The sequence below is a fragment of the Stegostoma tigrinum genome, chromosome 1 (assembly GCF_030684315.1).
Source record: "Stegostoma tigrinum isolate sSteTig4 chromosome 1, sSteTig4.hap1, whole genome shotgun sequence".
NCBI classification, from domain to species: Eukaryota; Metazoa; Chordata; class Chondrichthyes; order Orectolobiformes; family Stegostomatidae; genus Stegostoma; species Stegostoma tigrinum.
Window position 1 is genome coordinate 112,363,087 of NC_081354.1, and position 15,548 is coordinate 112,378,634.

General features: G+C 40.1%; 1 protein-coding gene across 2 annotated transcripts in view; it reads left to right on the top strand.

The window, feature by feature from the left end:
- The window catches only part of tusc3 (tumor suppressor candidate 3), a 405,732-nt gene that overhangs the window by 247,851 nt on the left and 142,333 nt on the right, over positions 1-15,548 (top strand). The gene's annotated exons all lie outside the window — the stretch shown is intronic.

Genomic DNA, 15,548 nt, shown 5'->3' on the forward strand with positions numbered 1-15,548 from the left:
GGGTCTGTCCTTCTGTGAGACAGGACATGTCCAGGGATGGTGATGGTGGTATCTGGGGACATTGTAAGGTATGATTCAATGAGTATGACTATGTCAGGCTATTGCTTGACTAATGTGTAAGACAGCTCTCCCAATTTTGAAACTATCTCCCAGAGGTTAGTGAGAAGGATTTTGCGGGGTCAACAGGGCTGTTTCTGACATTGTCTTTTCCAGTGCCTTGGTTGATACCAGGTGATCTGATGGGTTTCATTTCTTTGAGAATTTGTAGCGATTGCTACTACTGAATGGCTTGTTAGGCCATTTCAGAGGGCAGTTGAGAATCATCCACATTGCTGTAGGTCTGGAGTCACATGTAGGCCAGATTAAATGACGATGGAATATTTCCTTCCCTAATAGACATTAGTGAGCAAGATGTATTTTTTTCTAACTATCAACTATGGTTCCATGGTCATCAGTAGATTCTTAATTCCAGATTTTTTAAAAATTCAAATTCTATCATCTGCTGTGGTGGGATTCAAGCCCAGGTCCTCAGAACGTTTGTTGAGTTTCTTGATTCATTGTCTAGCTATAATACCACTAGGCAATCTCCCACTCTGTCTATAACCTTCTTCATATTAAATTCTGGTATCCACCTGTGATAGATGTTAGGCTGCCTGGCCAATCGTTTACTGCTTCCTTTCTTCATCATTTTTCTTGAATTGGGAAGTTCCTGTTGGTATTTTCCAATCTAATGGGATGTTTCCAATTATTCAAAGAATTTTGGATAACTATTACTCTGCTGTCTTAGTATCATCTTATGATGTAGGCTATCAGGTTCTGGGGATGTGTCAATCTTTGTTCAAAAAGTTGTCACAGTACCCTTTCCCTGTTATCTGTAAGCATAATACGCAGTAGCAGAAGTAGACTATTTAGCCCACTAAGACTACTCGAATATTCAATAAGATCATGGATGATTAGCCTTGGATATACTTAATGACCCAGCTTTAATAGCACGCTGCGATCAAGAATTCCACAAATTGACTCCCCTCTGAAAGAAGATATTCCTCCTCCTTTGTTCTTAATGTACGACTCTTTATTCTGAGATTATGCCCTCTGGCACTAGACTCTCATACAAGTGGAAACAACCTTTTCACGTCTACAATGTTAAGTCCTCTAAACATCTAAGGTAGCTCCCAATGAGACAGGCCCAATCTTTTCAACCTCTCCACATATGATAGTCCCTCCTTTCCTGATATCAGCTAAATAAAGCCTCTCTACTGCTTTAGTTATCCAGCTCACCAGAACAGTGTTGACGCCTTGGTTCGAATGAAGACCAGTCAGAAGTTTCAGATCCCACTTTCCCCAGTAATGATTCTAATGCTCCATGAATTAAAAATTGAACCAAACATTTGACTCTTATTTATATTATGCCAATTTGCTTATTGGTCAGGTGATAATCCAGAGGTCAGTTCCTTTGTGGTTCTGCTTTGAAATTTAGTCTCTAGCTGTCTATACTGTCTAAACAAAACTTCTTTCCTAATCCTATCTGCCATTGTTACCCTCGTGGGACGACACAACCTGATCTTCCACCCAGCCCCAAACACACTTGAAACCATGACACCAGGCAAGCAACACAACCTTCTGGACTCTTTTGATTGTTCCCTCTGTTTAAAGGCTTTCTGTACAATAGTGTTATTGTGAGTTTGCTGATCTACATTGCAGAATGAACCTCTCACCTGTTGAACAATTGCAAATTCAGAGGTTCCCCCATTTCTTTCTTCTGTAGTTTGGCTCCCGAAGCCTCACCAAACCCTGTTAGAATGTTCAGAAGACTTGATATGCCAGGGTTTAGTAAACATTCCCTCTTGTGGTTTTTACGTACATTGTTTCAGAGATACCACATGCTTGCCCTTGAGGTGCAATTCTATGCAACTATACTCTAAATGACCAACCCTAACATTTTACATTGTGTAAAGTTTATACAATAGAATAATAAGGCAAAGAATATGTCTTTGTCTCTTTTAGCCTGCTCCATCATTCAATATGATCATGGTTGAATTTCTTTCTCAATCCCATATACCTTTGAAATCTAAATAACTGTCAATCTGTTTCTCGAATGTTTTCAGTAACTTGGGCTCCATGGCCTTGTGTGGTAGAGAATTTCATAGGTTTGCTGCCAGTTGAATGGGGAAACTTTTCCTCATCTAAGTCCTAAATGTCCTAAGTCCTATCCTGAAACTGTAAAACCAGGTTTGAGATTTGCCAACAAGAAAAAACATCTTCCCTGCATCTAGTTCCCCCCCCCCCAGTATAATTTTATACTTCCAATCAGATTCCCTCTCATCCTTCTGAACTGTAGTGGACTGAGATCCTATCAAAATGATCTCTCCTCTTACAATAATCCTGCCATTCCCAATATTAGTTGTATTCCCTCAATGGCAAGTAAATTCTTTCTTAGGTACGGAGATCAAACCTGTGTGCAATACTCCAGGTGTATTCTGACCAATAGAAGTATAACCGCAGTTGGACATTCCTACTTCTGAACCCATATCCTCTTGTAATGAAAGCCAACCATCTATTTGCCGTCCTGATTGCTTGCTGCACCTGCCTATCTACATTCATTGGTATGCAAAGACACCCAGACCCATTTCTACATACACCTTTCTCAATATTTCATCACTAAATGATAGACTTCCTTTCTGTTTTTCTTCCGGAAGTGTATAACTTCACATTTACCATGTTGTTTTGTATCTGCCAAGTGTTTTTGCTCACTCACTCAACTTGTTTACACCACCTGAAGCCTTCTTGCATCTTCCCAACTCAATCCCACCCAATTTTGTGTCATTAGCAAATGGAAATATTCTGTCCAGGTCACTTACATACATTGAGAATAGCCAGGGATCTTATCCAAAACCTGTGAAAATCCAAATAACCACATGAACTAATTTGCTGTTATCTATCCGACTAGTTACCTTCTCAAGTAACTCCAGTAAATTTGTTAAGTGTGATTTTCCTTTCATAAATCTATTCTGGCTTTGTTCAATTCTATTAATGTCTTCCAAATGTTTTATTGTCATATCTTTTATAGTACCCTCTAGCATTTTCTCTACAACCAAAGTTAGGCTAACTGATCTGCAATGTGCTATGAATATTTTCCTGAGTTTAGGAGAGATATTTCTATGAACCAGTGAACTTCTACATGTAAACGTATAGGTCCTGTATCGGGGGGATATCAGGAAGGCCAAGGAACCAATTGACTCAAGCTCAACTGCTATATCCATTCCTTCCCATCTGTCACTCAGTGTTCCTCCCTATTGATGTTCTTTAAACCTGTGATATCACAAAGCAGGAACTCATGTGGAATAATGTGTCAACATATGCAGCGTTATCTCATTCAACACTGGATCGTGGTCCTTGTTTGGAATAATTCTACATAAAAGAAATTTCTGTTGAATGCCTTTCCTTATGTTTCAAGGTCTACTGGTACTAAAATTTGTTAATAAAGTGCAGAGTCATTGTCTTCTGTGTTACTGATATGTCACCATTTTAGTGAGCTCATGTGCAACAAAAATAAAAATAAAGAAAGAAAAAAGAAAATTATAGCACAGCAACAGGCCCTTCAGCCCTCCAAGCCTGCACTGATTCAGATCCTCTATCTAAACCTGTCGCCTATTTTTCAAGGATCTGTATCCCTCTGCTCCCTGCTCATTCATGTATCTGTCTAGGTACATCTTAAATGACGCTATTATGTCCGCTTCTACCACCTCTGCTGGCAACGTATTCCAGGCACCCACCACCCTCTGCATAAAGAACTTTCTGCGCATATCTCCCTTAAAGTTTTTCCCCCTCACCTTGAAATCTTGACCCCTAGTAATTGAGTCCCCCAGTCTGGGGGGATAAAACTTCTTACTGTCCACCCTGTCTGTACCTTTCATGATTTTGAAGACCTCAATCCCCCCCTCAACCTCTGTCTTTCAAAAGTAAATAATTGTAATCTACTCAACCTCTCTTCGTAGCTAGTGCCCTCCATACCAGGCAACATCCTGGTGAACCTCCTCTGCACCCACACCAAAACGTCCACATCCTTTTGGTAATGTAGCTATCAGAACTGTACACAGCATTCCAAATTGGCCGAACCAAAGTCCTATACAACTGTAACATGACCTGCCAACTCTTGTATTCAATACCCCATCTGATCAATGAAAGCATACTATTTGCTTTCTTGACCACTCTATTGACCTGCATTGCCACCTTCAGAGTACAGTGGATCTGAACACCCAGATCTCTTTGTGCATCAGTTTTCCTCAGGGCTTTTCCATTTACCATATAGTTCACTCTTGAATTGGGTCTTACAAAATACATCACCCCATATTTTTCTGGATTGAACTCTATCTGCCATTTCTCTGCCCACCTCTCCAATCTGTCTATATTCTGCTGTATTCTCTGACAGTCCCCTTCACAATCTGCAACTCTACTAATCTTAGTGTCATCTGCAAACTTGCTAATCAGACTATCTGTACCTCTCTCCAGATCATTTATGTATATCACCATCAACTGGACTATTAATTTAAAGATTCAGGTTAATCTTCTGTGGAGATGGGTTCAAATTTCAAAGAACAAAGAAACCTACAGCACAGGAACAGGCCCTTCGACCTTCCAAGCCTGCGCCAATCAAGATCCTCTGTCTAACCTGTCATCTATTTTCTAATGGTCTGTGTCCATTTGCTCCCTGCCCATCCATGTACCTGTCCAAATATATCTTAAAAGACGCTAACGTGTCTGCGTCTACCACCTCCCTGGCAACGCATTCCAGGCACCCACCACCCTCTGTGTAAAGAACTTTCCACGCATATCTCCCTTAAACTTTCCTCCTCTCACTTTGAACTCATGACCCCTAGTAATTGAGTCCCCCACTCTGGGAAAACGCTTTTTGCTATCCACCCTGTCTATACCCCTCATGATTTTGTAGATTTTCAAAATGGTAGCTGATGGAATTTGAAATCAAATAATAAATCTGGAATCTAATGCCCACCTCAGTGATGGTGAGTTAAAAAATCTGTTCCACAAATGTTCTTCAGAGATGGAAATTTGTCATCCATACCAAGCCTGGTCTATGTTGGATCAAATCCCACAGCAACGTGATTGACTTTTAACTGTCCTCTGAAAAGGCATATCAAACCACTCAACTTTAAGGCAGTTAAGAAAAGGCACCTAATGCTGGCCTTACCAACAATGCTCACATCCCATAAAATTCTCAAAAAAAAACTGTTGAGTTCAGTGTTGATACAAGAGCCTGTATAATGCCAAATTGAACAGCGAGATGGTGCTTCTCAAGCTTATGTTGAGCTTCATTGGAGCAGGATAGATAAAAGCAAAGTAAAGAGTAAAGAAATAAAATGACAAGTGTCACAGCAGTGTTTTCTAAAGTCTGGTGAGTGAAAAGCGGGCCATTTCAGTTTTGAAAGCAAAATGAAAACTTTTATTTTCAATTTATCCTCCATGCACTACTTAACACCCCTTCGATTTGCTTTGCCACTGCTTAGTGTGCATTTCAATCTCAAATCTGTAAAGTACTGTCGACATCTTTCTGATGTGAAGAATGTTATATAAATACAAATATTTATCATAAAGCCATTTGTTACTTGCTGAGAGGACCTGGCTACTTCATTAAACTGTCATTCTTTGTATCAGTAGACTGTTTTATTATGCAGGGATTCACAAGCGAACAAAGTTTGGCTTAATCTAGCATACACCGTTTTATCTAATTTGTGATAGTGAGGTAAATTATAGCATTGCCACCACTACCTTGGCTGAGATCAGTAAATTCGGACAGAGATCTGCATAATTTATAAAGGATCAGCTGCAAACTGACTTAATCACTTGTAGCCATGGATGAGCGTCAGTCTAATGTGTTCTAGTAGGTTTATTTTATTATAGTACAAGTGGTTCTACTGTTTTTGATAATTAATGTTGCGGAATCTTATTTGCACTGAGCATGAAACACATCATGGAAACAGCAGAAGCTGTTGAGGTGTGGCAGTGGGGTTGGGTATGGGATTGTGTGGGCCGGGGGACTGAGGTTTACCTCCTTGCCAAGAACATCTGAAAGGAACAGTTAGCTCACTGCAGCTGCATGAAAATGGCTATTTGTGATTTTACACTGACTTTGCTGCTTTCAGTGATGAAAAAAAAAGCAACTCTTGAGTTTGTTTTCCATGCCACTATCTTAAGTACATTACTGCCCTCTTCATGGTGAAAATTGTATGAATTATATGTGCTTTTGACAAAATAGTCAATGTTCTGTCTTCAGAAAGAAGACCTTTATTACCTTTGTTATGTGTACATGTGTATTGATCAAACTAGTCAAACTCCTATTGATTGAAAGAATAATTGAATTTTTACTATAGAGAATAAAATCTTCCAAAATGATCATCCATCAGATCAAAACAAAATGAAGTAATTATAATTTTAGATACTGCAAAGCCATTTTTACCACAGTTTAAGTAAGTTACTTGTGCACATTACGTTTGCTTAACTTAATTCAAAGTTGTTCGCTATAATTCAGGCAAACCATTTATTTAGCAAAGGAAAATAAAGCACTACATTTTACTATATAAAGCTTAAAGCAGCATCTCGTATGTTTCTGCTCAGACATACATGAACTTTGTGTTCCATTAATCCATAGCACACACATAACATTATTGATTGGCGCAGAACTACTGAAACTGGCGCAAAGATTCTGCACTTTGCAAAATTCATGTTTACTACATGGACAAAAGCAGAAGAATAAATTTCCACTGACCACTTTGCATCAAAATGCATTTTATTAACAAAATGATTATTCATAGAAAAATAGAAACAAAGAAGATAAGAGCAGGAGAAGGCCATTTTGCCCTTCGAGCCTGCTTTGCTATTCATCACGATCATAGCCGGTTGCCCAACTCACTATCTTAATCCTGCTTTCTCCCCATACCCTTTTATCCCATTCATGCCAAGTGCTATATCTATCTACCTTCGGAATACATTCAATTTTTTGGCATCAGCTACTTCCTGTGGTAATAAATTCCACAGGCTCACTCACTCTTTGGGTGACAAAATGTCTCCTTATCCCCGTCCTAAATGGTCTACCCAGAATTCTCACACTGTGACCCCCCCTGTTCCTGGACACTGAACATGGGGAACATCCTCCCTGCATCTATCCTGTGCAGTTGCGTAAGAATTTGATAAGTCGTTATGAGATTCCCCCCTCATTCATTTGAACATCAGTGAAAACAATCCTAACCTGGTCAATCGCTCCTCATACGTCAATCCCGCCATCCCCAGAATCAACCTGGTAAACCTTTGCACTCCCTCAAGTGTAAGAGCATCATTCCTCAGAAATGGAGGTGAGAATTGCACACAGTATTCTAGGGTGGGCTGACCAAGGCCCTGTACAGCTGCAACAACACACCCCTGCTCCTGTACTCAAAACCTGTCACAGTGAAGCCCTACATAACATTTGCCTTCTTTACCGCCTACTGTACCTGCATTCTTACCTTTAGTGACTGGTGCACGAGGACACCCAGGTCCCACTGCACATTCCCCTCTCTCAATTTACAGCCATTCATGTAGTAACCTACCTTTGTGTTCTTGCTTCCAAAGGTGAATAATTTCACATTTATCCAAATTATGCTGCATCCGTCATTGATTTGCCCACTCATCCAACCTGTTTAGATAATGCTGAAGGATCTCTGCATCCTCGTCACAGTTCACTCTCCCGCCCAACTTGGTATCATCTGCAAACTTTGAGACGTTACACTTTGTACCTTCATCCAAATCATTAGTATATAGCTGGGATCCCAGCACTGATCCCTGTGGAACTCGACTAGTTACTGTCTGCCAATTTGAAAAGGGCCTGTTAATTCCTACTCTTTTTTTCTTCTCTGCCAACCAGTTTTTTATCTATCTCAATACACTTCCTCCAATCCCATGCAGTTTAATCTGACACAATAAACTCTTATGTGGGACTTTGTCAAATGCTGTCTGAAAGCCAAAATATACCACATCAACTGACCCCTCCTTGTCAACTCTGCTTGTTGTACCTTCATAGAATTCCAACAGGTTTGCCAAGCTTCATTTCACCTTCATAAATCCATGCTGACTCTGCCTAATCCTGCCACTGCTTTCATGACATAAAAAAAATTGTGCATAGCAATAAGGATTACTTTCATTGAGACAATGACCTCGTGACATTATTGCTGGACTGTTAATCCAGAGACCATGAAACCATTGTTAATTGTTGTAAAAACCCATCTGGTTCACTAATGTCCTTTCGGGAAGGAAATTGCCATCCTTACCTGGTTTGGCCTTCATGTGACTCCAGACCCACAGCAATATGTTTGACTCTAAAACTGCCCTCTGGGCAATTAGGGATAGGCAATCAATGCTGCCTGGTCAGTGATGCCATTGTTGTACGAATGAATTTTTAAATTATCTGCATTTCTGAAGCTTTTATACTCTACATAAATAACAAATCTAATACTAAGATACATTTTTATCATAAATCTATTCCGAAGAAATTATAGAGAAGTAATAGTTTTTTAATTTAAAAGGTTTCTGAAATATCAATACTATGAAGTTTAACTGGCTTTAACAAATGTAACACACATCACACATATTTTAAACAACTACATTACTCTGCACTACTTTGGGCATAGAAATGAATATTTACTGGTGGAAACTGAATTCTACAATACCAGGTTGTATACTTTATTTTTGTTCATTAAGAGTATGAGTCAAGAATGGTAAGATATTAAAAAGTGCATGGTTGAAAGCAACACGGGGCAATCTAAGAAGAAATTAGGTTTTTAAAAACCTATAGATCATAAACCTAGAGTACACTGAGGGAGAAGAACAACTTCAAAGTTTTGTATTGAAGTGAGATTAGCCTTAAGGGTGGAATTTTTCTCAATCTTGCCTCTTTTCTCAATATTCACACTGACTTGTAAACTGATTTTGTCAACAACAAAATTTGACAATATTCATTTCTCAGAATATTGTCAGCTTTTATCAAAAATATTGATGAAATTTATTCAAAGCTTCTCATTTGAACTCATGAGAATAATTCTCATCAGGATAAAACTCACAAAATATTGAGTGTTTTGTTTGGTTGGCAAGTGACCCTGATAGATGTTATCCCATGGGGAATGCTCCAAACAATGATGATTGACAGTTAGCAGCCATATTTTAAACGAGGAATTACATAATGGAACATCCAAAGCTAATCCCTTTCCTTCATGTCCTGTTTGAGAAATTGATTAGGGATTTCTCTACTTAATGTTACAACAAACCTACCTTCACTGGTCAACACATATATTTTGGGAGACCTAAAGTTCCTAAAGTAAGATTAGCCTCATCAACAACCTTGTAAATTAGGTCCAAGCCATTTGTTAGCCTGTAACCTGACTACTAAAATGTGTTTGTAAACATACTGCATGATTATGGCTATCCTGGTCAGATCATTTCTCATGGTATGAAACTTAGGGCTAGCCCTAAGGCAGTCATTCTTGACCCTAAAAAGAGCCTGGCCTACCTTAGATTGCTCTGGAACAGCAAGTAATCTCAACTGTTTGAGCAACAGGTAAAGCTAGCTATTACACATGGTATGTATGTAGTAGCAATACAAGTAGTATTCGCCATTAACTCTGCTATTGTCAAGCCAAAAAGACATTTGGCTTATCACACAAATGAGTACTGTGGCATTTGAATTTTAAACAAACCCTGAGCTTTAACTGTCTGTCAGCATTAATTTGTGTGTTGTCTATTATGGTGCCTCTACCAGGGCTCCCTTCCATGCAATCAGCACTCTCCTCTCATGCAGTTTAAATTTTGCTTTTTCCCTTGAATTATTATTCTTGCAAATTGCCTTGAAGAGTAAGGTAAGAAGCTTCCACGAAATGTGCCTTTCTTCAGAAAAATCAAGTTCTGTAATACTAAACAGCTATATTGAGTTAATTACAATCTGCTTCAAAAAAAAGAAAATCGGTATTACTTGGGCCAGAGAATAGAGGTGAATGTACTCCTTCATAGGCGCATAGAATACAGAAACAAAATCCTTCAATCCAACTTGTCGCCACCAATGAGACATCTCAATCTGATCTGGTTTCATTGCCAGCATTTGGACCATGTCCCTCTAAACCTTTCCTATTCATATACCTATTCAGTTGCCTTTGAAATATTGTAATTGTACCATCACTCTGGTAGCTCATTCCATGCATGCATCACCCTCTGCATGAAAAAGTTACCTGTCAGGTTCTTTTAAAATCTTTCTCCTCTCACCTTAAACCGATGCCTTCTGGTTTTAGATTCCCCAACCCAAGGAAAAAGACCTTGGCTCATCACCCTATCCATGACTCTCAAAAATTTTATCATTCTCACCCCTCAGCCTCTGACACTCCAGGTAAAAATGCAACAGCGTGTTCAGCCTCTCCCTGTAACTCAAACTATCCAGTCCTGACAACATTCGTCCCTGTAAATTTTTTTTCTGCATCCTCTCAGGTTTCACAACATCCTTCCTATAGAAGTGTGACCAGAATTGTGCACAGTATTCCAAAAATGACCTCACTGATGTCGTGTACAGCAGCAGCATGACATTCCATCTCCTTTATTTGATTGTCTGACCAAGAGATATTTTATCCTGTTCATAAAGTTTTGTAAATCAAAGGATGGATCTATCAAAGCAAAAGAATAATTGTAGAAGTTTATTTTTTCTCTTTTTAATGCAGGTTAGTTGAAATTGATTCCAAGTTATAAAACATTATTTTCTAATAGCAAATCATCAATCTAGAACATTAACCCTTTTGTCTGTTCCAAGATCCTGCTTGATTTGCTGAACATATTGTGTTTTAATTTGAGATTTTTAGTGGTTGCTGTATTTTGCTTCTGTTTGGAAAATATAATGCCTGCTTTGGAAGAATTAAGAAGATGAATAAAGTTGACACAGAAACCACCAGAAAGAATAACTGGGTTCTGCACAATCTAAAATGCTGCGTGTAAATTTGCATCAATTTGATTTAGTGTAAATACATGAAATACTTGGTCCTTGTTATATTTGTTTCAGGCAATTATAATACTGAGTTAAGTGGTGCTTTAACAGTCAAAAATTAAAATTTATGCAAATGACTGAAGAAAATCACAAAAATATTTCAGCAAAACAAAAGGTAAATCCATTAGATACGCTTTTCCTGGGAATATAATGGCACTTCTCTCATTTTCACATTTTTGTAGGATTCTGGACCTTAATTTTTCAGTAAGACAAAGTTTATTTGCATCTGATGATCTGTTGGGAGTTTTAAATAATGAATTCTGCTATAGACTACTACTGAATGATAAATATTGGAATATATTCCCTAGTTTTCTACATTTTTTGAATTTCCTCTTAAAATAGCAAACAGTAAACAATTTAGGTCTTTTTCTTAAGAACTATAAGAATAGGAATTTTTTCGGAAGATGCAAATGGCAGCAGTCACTGAATTAGCCTGATCTAAGCATTTTATTTTCCCCCTGCCATGTCATCAGAAATGTTGGGCAGCTGCTTTTCATTGCCCTGGAAGGTACATTTTGGTACAATTAAATGGCTAAAATAATGCAAGGAACCACCCAATGATAATAAAATCTGAGTCTTGCTCTGAAATGTATATTTTTTAAAGCTGTGACAATATTTCATTACTCAATTTGTTACAAATGCTTCATAGCTCATTTGTCTGTTCAAGCCATACCTTACAACATATTTTATTGCAGTTTGTACTCCCTGTGAAAATTATGCGAAAACATTGCAACCTAGAACTGCAACCTATTTTGTTGCAATTTGTACTCCATGTGAAAATTATAGCGGAAGTGAAGGAAAAAATTGAAAACAAGGTTAAATAAGATTTAATATTAAGATCTAATATTATCAAAACTTACTTAGAAATGAAAAATAAATAAAATATCTTAATGAATCTTCTATTCTTTTGACTAATTAAAGTTGCATTGCATCTTTGCCGAGCTTCTCACAGCAAGGCACAACGAGATTTGTCACCATATCTTATCAAACTCAACTTAGCGATGATATGCCCCTCCCCTGTGGTGACCCTCACGTCTGATTCCATCTCTATCTCACTATGCACCACTTCTAGAACAACTTGTTACTCAGCAGCTATCTGCAGAAAAGCCAGCATGCCTGGCACGTGCACCATTTTTAAAAGCCACTGTGCATCTGGAGAAATGGAGTACTCCAAAGTTGCCCTGCTCATTGATGGATAAATTCTGAACATATAAGAGAAGGCTGAAATGGCTTTGTTCTTTCCAATAGTGGCCTGGAGGGGGTTGTGCAGAGGAGTCTTGTCCTCTTCCTGGACAACTGACAGAGGAGGCTATACCACCAGACTTTGGCAACCTGTTCTGAGGTTGCCAGCCAGGTCAGTGCCATCTCTAGGATGTGGAGGAATGGCCAGCAGTGCTGCAAAAAGATCACTGATCTTTGCTGTTCTGACAAGGTAATTGCCACACTTCTCTATACAATCTCACACTCACTCTATCTCCACCACCGCACCCGCCTTCCCCCAAGGCTTATGCTGTCCCACTCTCACTATTAACTGCAACATCTTGACTCACTCATTCTCACCCACTCCAGCCTCCCACGCTATTAAACCTGTGTGGTGTCTGTGCTGCCTACTCATTGCATCGAACACCTTCCCTGTTAGTGCCTACCTGCACAAGCACTAATGGCTATGCCACTGACTTCCAACTTCCTTTCTTTCATTACAGGAAAACACTGCAAAAATAGTACAGAAATAGGTGATGTGTGCCCAATATTCAACTCCCCTATGAGGAGAGAATCCTATTTGTCGCAGAAGATTTGGAGAATGGCAGAGGTGATGCCAATACATCCATCACCCACCAACCAAATAGGTACCATTCTTCATTTCATTACATCTCTCACAGTAACAAAGAACAAAGAAAATTACAGTACAGGAACAGGCCCTTCGGCCATCCAAGCCTGCACCAACATGCTGCCCATCACAACTAAAACCCCCTATCCTTCTGGGGACTGTATCCCTCTATTCCCATCCTATTCGTGTATTTGTCAGGATGCCCTTTAAAAGCCACTATTGTATCTGCTTCCCCCAGCAGAGAGTTCCAGGCACCCACCACCTATGTGTTAAAACTGCCTTGTACATCACCTTTAAACTTTGCCCATCGCACCTTAAACCCATGGCCCCTAGTAACTGACACTTCTACCCTGGGAAAAAGCTTCTGACTGTCCAATCTGTCTATTCCCTTCATAATCTTGTAGACCTCTATTAGGCCGCCCCCTCAACCTCCGTCATTTCTGTGAGAACAACCTAAGTTTCTCCAATCTCTCCTCATAGCTAATGCTCTCCATAGCAGGCAACATCCTGGTAAATCTTTTATGTGCCCTGTCCAAAGCCACCACACCCTTCTGGTAGTGTAATGACCAAAATTGAACTCAATATTCCAAATGTGGCCACCTAAGATTCTATAAAGCTGCAACATTACCTGCCAAATTTTAAGCTCAATGCCCCAGCTGATGAAGGCAAACATGCCATAAGCCTTGTTGACTACCTTCTCCACCTACGTTGCCACTTTCAGTGACCTGTGTACCTGTACACTTATCAGGTACACCATAGTGTAACCTTGCTGACAGTGTCATTCATTGTACACCATTTCTTACTATTGGCTGCAAAAGTCTTTCCTCTGTTTTGTCTTGCAGTTACTACTGCAATGTCTGGCTAAGCCAGAAGCCACATCCCCTTGCCTTGAGTGCATGGTTCTGTGTGTAATGTTGTTTTCCTTTAAAAGGCCTCACATTGGTGTATCCTGGAGCCCTGTCTCTGACAAGTTGATACATTTACCCCAACCACTCTGGGAGTAGTCAGAGCCATTTTCATTCCAAATACATGCTTTTGATTTCCAGCATGACAGAAAGCAACAGTGAGTGCTCTTTGCCTAGTAACTCCAAGCTTGTGCTTCTATCTGTTGATGAAGACTAGAATATCCAAGTGTGCTTTCTAGTGGCCTTTCTCGTGACTTGTATCAGCATTGCACCATTGGGTCCTCACCAAACTTGTATGCATGAACCTGCATGTGTCAACGTTTGCCACCCAGCCCTGGCATATGAAGTGACAATGTCAGGCACGGCCATAAACTATTTCCTCCTTGAAGCCAGGGTGCTCCGGATCATGGACAAATCCCCGCCTGCATGACCCCTCTTTCCCATCCATGCTTTACCATGTCTGCCTCCTTACAGACATCGTTGCTTGCTTCACAGTTGATGTCTTCCCTTCCCCCTTCCTACAGTCCACATTTCCAAAGAATAACTAAACAAGTCTCCTTCCCATGGTAGCAACACTCACAACCCCCACCCCCCAACCCCATCTCAATCCTCCTTTCCACTCAATTTATGTGGATGGACCCAATGGACTGACCGTGGTTCACTCCTTTGAGCAATGTAACCAGAGAAGAGAAGTGCCCAGATTCTGGACTGATGGCTGTACTTCTCCAGGATCACATTAGAATTATCCCACCCCTCAGACTGGGCACTATGGACCTAGCGGGATTGATTGTAACTCACTGCTGGGACTGTAGAAACAAGGTTCCCCTAACCAAGAACATCTTGACTGATCACCTGATGATGTTCAATCCTCTGAATTGGTACCAGAGGTTGCCTGCCTTTGATTACAGTGCTGAAATTCTCTGACTGACAGCTACTGTTCCCCTAAGACTTTGAGACATGGCTGCTTGCCTGCTACACATGCAGTGTGCTCACTGCATAGGCTGCTGACAGAGGGTGCAGGTGTGAGATTCGCACAGCACACTGCTGTACAGAAAGATATACACCTCTTCGCCAAAGACTGCTGATCAGCTAGGTATGCTGCCTGGTTGTGTGACTGCACTAATAAGCAAGGCAATGTATGACAGGACTGCTGCATATATGAAGGTGGACACCAAGTGAACAAGTGCTAACAAAGCAAGCGAGCAGTCTTAAGACGTAAGCCTGGCCCACTGCCTGAAACTGGGTACTTGTCTGTGTGCATAAAGTGTCATTACAGCAACCTTTCAATGCTAGTTGCCTTTATGCCTGTAATGTAGGTGAATGCTTCCTGAGAATCATGCAAATTAATCAGACATGTGCCATCATGCTCATGAAGAATTGGCAAATGTCAGATACGAATGTCCGTGAAAGAGAATTACATGCAGCTAGTGCCCGTGAATCATACTGAGAAATGGTGTTTGGTGCTCAGTAACATGAGGACACCCGCAGCCAGCAATAAGTTGTAGTTGACAGGTGTCCACTCTAACATTCATGTTGAGATTTCTCAATGTTTGACTTGTTCGGCTTGTTTGATAAGAATGAAAGTTGAGGTGACCTGTGACCTTGATAACAAAGTGTGAAGCTGGATGAACACAGCAGGCCAAGCAGCATCTTAGGAACACAAAAGTTGATGTTTCGGGCCTAGATCCTTCATCAGAGATCCTCTCAGATGAGGGGCCTAGACCCGAAACGTCAGCTTTTGTGCTCCTAAGAT